This window comes from Arachis hypogaea, chromosome 6 (genome assembly GCF_003086295.3).
Source record: "Arachis hypogaea cultivar Tifrunner chromosome 6, arahy.Tifrunner.gnm2.J5K5, whole genome shotgun sequence".
Taxonomy (NCBI): Eukaryota; Viridiplantae; Streptophyta; class Magnoliopsida; order Fabales; family Fabaceae; genus Arachis; species Arachis hypogaea.
The window spans coordinates 46,290,927-46,296,766 of NC_092041.1; the positions used below are offsets into that span (position 1 = coordinate 46,290,927).

At 37.4% G+C, this 5,840-nt stretch overlaps 1 non-coding gene across 1 annotated transcript; it reads left to right on the forward strand.

Moving 5' to 3' along the window:
- Nucleotides 1-2,606: 2,606 nt before the first annotated feature.
- On the forward strand, nucleotides 2,607-2,710 carry LOC112700380 (small nucleolar RNA R71). Its single transcript, XR_003153285.1, has one exon. It is a non-coding gene; the product is annotated as a small nucleolar RNA R71 (small nucleolar RNA).
- The last annotated feature ends 3,130 nt before the right edge of the window (nucleotides 2,711-5,840 follow it).

The following is a 5,840-nucleotide window of genomic DNA, read 5'->3' on the forward strand; positions in this document are numbered from 1 at the left end:
AAAGAAGAGAAGAAGAAGTAGAAGAAAATATGGAGGAGAAGGGTGAATGTGTATTCAGCCAAGGGGAGAAGAGAGGGTTGTGTTGTGTGAAAATGAAGTGGGATGGAGGGATTTTTATAGGGAAAAGGGAGAGTGAAGTTTCGGCCATATAGGGTGGGATTGGGTGGGAAAGAAAATTTGAATTTGGAAGGTAGGTGGGGTTTATGAGGAAGAGTGGATAGATGTGAATGGTGAATATGGTAATTGGGAAGAGAGATTGAGGTGATTGGTGAAGGGTTTTGGGAAGGAGTGTTTATTGGGAAGAGTAAAATAGGATTAGGAGGTAAGGTGGGAATATGTTAGGTGGGGATCCTGTGGGGTCCACAGATCCTGAGGTGATCCTGTGGGGTCAACAGATCTTGAGGTGTCAAGGAATTCCATCCCTGCAGAAAATAGGCATGTAAAATGCCATTGCACACCATTCTGGTGTTTAAACGCCGAGTGATGCACATTCTGGGCGTTCAACGCCATATGTAACATGTTTCTGGCGTTGAACGCCAGTTTCATGCTTGTTACTGGCGTTCAGCGCCAGCTTTTCCTCTAGGCACATTCCTGGCGTTCAAACGCCAGGATGTTGCTTGTTTCTGGCGTTCAGCGCCAGATTCATGCTCTGTTCTGGCGTTGAACGCCAGCCAGATGCTTCTTACTGGCGTTGAACGCCAGTCTGTGCTTCCTCTAGGGTGTGATTTTTCTTCTGCCGTTTTTGATTCTGTTTTTAATTTTTATATTTTTTTTGTGACTCCACATGATCATGTACCTAATAAAACACAAAATAACAATAGAATAAAATAAAATAAAAATTAGATAAATAAAATTGGGTTGCCTCCCAACAAGCGCTTCTTTAATGTCAATAGCTTGACAGTGGGCTCTCATGGAGCCACAAGGTGATCAGGTCAATGTTGTATAGTTCTAACACCAAACTTAGAGTTTGGATATGGGGTCTTAACACCAAACTTAGAGTTTGGTTGTGGCCTCCCAACACCAAACTTAGAGTTTGACTGTGGGGGCTCTTCTTGACTCTGAACTGAGAGAAGCTCTTCATGCTTACTCTCTTTTGTCACAGAGGGATGGCCATGTGCCTTAAACACAAGGTAGTCTCCATTCAATTGAAGGAGTAATTCACCTCTGTTGACATCTATCACAGCTCCTGCTTAGCTAGGAAAGGTCTTCCAAGGATGATACATTCATCATCTTCCTTCCTAGTGTCTAAGATTATGAAATCAGCAGGGATGTAAAGGCCTTCAACCTTTACTAACACGTCCTCTACTATTCCATAAGCTTGTCTCAATGACTTGTCTGCCAATTGTAATGAGAACAAGGCAGGTTGTACCTCAATGATCCCCAGCTTCTCCATTACAGAGAGTGGCATAAGATTTATCCCTGACCCCAGATCACATAGAGCTTTTTCAAAGGTCATGGTGCCTAAGGTACAAGGTATTAAGAACTTGCCAGGATCTTGTCTCTTTTGAGGTAAAATTTGCTGAATCCAGGTATCCATTCACTAATGAGCAAAGGAGGTTCACTTTCCCAAGTCTCATTACCAAACAACTTGGCATTCAGCTTCATGATAGCTCCTAAATATTGAGCAACTTGCTCTCCAGTCACATCTTCATCCTCTTCAGAGGAAGAATAGTCTTCAGAGCTCATGAATGGCAGAAGGAGATTTAATAGAATCTCTATGGTCTCTATATGAGCCTCAGATTCCTTTGGATCCTTAATAGGAAACTCCTTCTTGCTTGAGGGACTCCCAGGAGGTCTTCCTCACTAGGATTTTCGTCCTCCTCCTCCCTTGTGCATTCGGCCATATTGATTACATCAATGGCCTTGCACTCTCCTTTTGGATTTTCTTCTGTATTGCTTGGGAGAATACTGGGAGGAGCTTCAATGACTTTCTTACTCAGCTGGCCCACTTGTGCCTCCAGATTTCTGATGGAGGATCTTGTTTCACTCATGAAACTGAAAGTGGCCTTTGACAGATCAGAGACTAGATTGGCTAAATTAGAAGTGTTTTGTTCAGAATTCTCTGTCTGTTGCTGAGAAGATGATGGGAAAGGCTTGCTATTGCTCAACCTATTGCGTCCACCATTGTTAAAGCCTTGTTGAGGCTTTTGTTGATCCTTCCATGAGAAATTTGGATGATTTCTCCATGATGAGTTATAGGTGTTTCCATAAGGGTCACCCATGTAATTAACCTCTGCCATGGCAGGGTTCTCAGGATCATAAGCTTCTTCAGAAGCTGCCTCTTTAGTACTATTGGATGCATGTTGCCATCCATTCAGATTTTGAGAGATCATGTTGACCTATTGAGTTAACACTTTGTTCTGAGCCAATGTGGCATTCAGAGCATCAATTTCAAGAACTCCTTTCTTCTGAGGTATCCATTATTCACGGAATTCCTCTCAGAAGTGTACATAAATTGGTTGTTTGCAACCATATCAATGAGTTCTTGAGCCTCTTCAGGCATTTTCTTTAGGTGAATAGATCCATCTGCAGAATGGTCCAATGACATTTTCGAAAATTCAGATAGACCATAATAGAATATATCTAATATGGTCCATTCTGAAAACATGTCAGATGGACATCTTTTGGTCAGCTGCTTGTATCTTTCCCAAGCTTCATAGAGGGATTCACCATCTTTTTGTTTAAAGGTTTGAACATCCACTCTCAGCTTGCTCAGCTTTTGAGGAGGAAAGAATTTATCCAAGAAGGCTGTGACCAGCTTATCCCAGGAGTCCAGGCTATCCTTAGGTTGTGAATCCAACCATATTCTAGCTCTGTCTCTTACAGCAAAAGGGAAAAGCATGAGTCAGTAGACTTCAGGATCAACTCCATTCGTCTTAACAGTCTCACAAATCTGCAAGAACTCAGTTAAAAACTGGTAAGGATCTTCAGACGGAAGTCCATAAAACTTGCAGTTCTATTGCATTAAAGCAACTAGTTGAGGCTTAAGCTCAAAATTATTGGCTCCAATGGCAGGAATGGAGATGCTTCTTCCATCAAATTTGGATGTTGGCTTTGTGAAGTCACCAAACATTCTCCTTGCATTATTATTATTTTCGGCTGCCATCTCCTTCTCTTGTTCTAATGTTTCTGAAAGGTTACCTTTAGATTGTTGTAACTTAGCTTCTCTTAATTTTCTCTTCAGAGTCCTTTCAGGTTCTGGATCAATTTCAACAAGAGTGCCTTTTTCCTTGTTCCTGCTCATATGAAAGAGAAGAAAACAAGAAAAGAAGAGGAATCCTCTATGTCACAGTATAGAGATTCTTTTATGTTAGTAGAAAAAGAAAGGGGAGAGGAGTGAAGAAGAATGAATAGTCTGTATAAAGAGTAAGTATAGGGGAGGTGAAGAGAAGTGTTAGTAAATAAATAATTAAAGAGAATAAGAAGAGAGAGGGATAATTTCGAAAATAATTTTGAAAAAGAGTTTAATATTTTCGAAAATTAAAGATAAGATAAGATTAAAATTAAAATTTAAAACAAAAGAATTTTTGAAAATGAGATGAGATATATTCGAAAATTAGAGAGAGAAAAGTAGTTAGGTGGTTTTGAAAAAGATAAGAAACAAACAAAAAGTCAAATAGTTAGTTGAAAAAGATATTTAACAAACAAAAGTCAAATAGTTAGAAGATAAGAAGTTAGATAAGATATTTTGAAATCAAATTTTGAAAAAGATAAAATTTTTGAAAAAGATAAGATAAAAGATAAAAAGATTTAATTCAAAAATTTGAAATTACTTACTTCACTAACAAGAAACTACAAGATAAGATTCTAGAACTTAAAGATTGAACCTTTCTTAACAAGAAAGTAACAAACTTCAAATTTTTGAATCAATCACATTAATTATTAGTGAATTTTCAAAAATATGATATAAAGATAAGAAAAATATTTTGAAAATATGTTGAAAAAGATTTTTGAAATTTTCGAAAAATAGAAAAAAATGAAAAGGATATAATTTTGAAAAAGATTTGAAAAGATAAGATTTTTAAAATTGAAAATTTGACTTGACTTGTAAGAAACAACTAATTTTAAAAAATTTTGACCAAGTCAACCCAAATTTCGAAAATTTGGAGAGAAAAAAGGAAAAGATATATTTTTTATTTTTGAATTTTTGATGATGAGAGAGAAAAACATAAAAATGACTCACAACATAAAAATTATGAATCAAAACATAAGATGCATGCAAGAACACTATGAATGTCAAGATGAACACCAAGAACACTTTGAAGATTATGATGAACATCAAGAACATGTTTTTGAAAAATTTTTGATGCAAAGAAAACATGCAAGACACCAAACGTAGAAATCTTTAATGCATGGACTCTAACAAACGAAAAATGCACATGAAAAACAACAAACAACACAAAACAAGAAAACATCAAGATCAAACAAGAAGACTTGTCAAGAACATCTTAAATATCATGAAGAACACTATGAATGCATGGAATTTTCGAAAAATGCAAGAAAAAATTTTAAAAGCATGCAATTGACACCAAACTTAAAAATTGACTCAAGACTCAAACAAGAAACACAAAATATTTTTTATTTTTATGATTTTATGATTTTTTTGGATTTTTATTGATTTTTTTTCGAAAATATTTTTTGGAAAAACGAAAAAGAAAAGAAAAATTTTGAAAAAGTTTTTTTTGAAAAGAAAATTACCTAATATGAGCAACAAGATGAACCGTCAGTTGTCCAAACTCGAACAATTCCCGGCAACGGCGCCAAAAACTAGGTGGATGAAATTGTGATCACATCAATGTAGTACTCTTTGTTATTGTATGGAATCATTATTATGGCTCTTGGCTATGTGTGGACACAACTCCGTTCAACTTAACCAGCAAGTGTACTGGGTCATCCAAGTAATACCTTACGTGAGTAAGGGTCGATCCCACAGAGATTGTTGGTATGAAGCAAGCTATGGTCACCTTGTAAATCTCAGTTAGGCAGATTAAATGGTTATGGGTTTCGAAAATTAATAATAAATAGAAAATAAAAAGGGATAGAAATACTTATGTAAATCAATAGTGGGAATTTCAGATAGGCGTGTGGAGATGCAAGAATCCTTTTGAATCTCTACTTTCTTATTGCTTTCATCCAATCCTTCTTACTCCTTTCCATGGCAAGCTATATGTAGGGCATCACCATCATCAATGGCTACTTTTAATCCTCTCGGGAAAATGGTCCTATGCGCTGTCACTGCACGGCTAATCGTCTGGAGGCATCACCCTTGTTGATAGCTACATCCCATCCTCTCAGTGAAAATGGTCCAAATGCTCTGTCACAGCACGGCTAATCATCTGTCAGTTCTCAATCAGGTTGGAGTAGAATCCCTTGATTCTTTTGCGTTTGTCATCACGCCCAGCCTTCAGGAGTTTGAAGCTCGTCACAGTCATTCAATACCGGAATCCTACTCGGAATACCACAGACAAGGTTAGACTTTCCGGATTCCCGGGATCCTACTCGGAATACCACAGACAAGGTTAGACTTTCCGGATCCCCATGAATGCCGCCATCTATCTAGCTTATACCGCGAAGATTCTGTTGGGGAATCTAAGAGATATGCACCCGGCCTAAGGTAGAACGGAAGTGGTTGTCAGTCACACGCGTTCATAGGTGAGAATGATGATGAGTGTCACGGATCATCACATTCATCAAAGTGTTGTGCAACGTATATCTTGGTATAAGAATAAAAGAGAATTGAATAGAAAGTAATAGTAATTGTATTGAAACTTGAGGTACAGCAGAGCTCCACACCCTTAATCTATGGTGTGCAGAAACTCCACCATTGAAAGTACATAAGT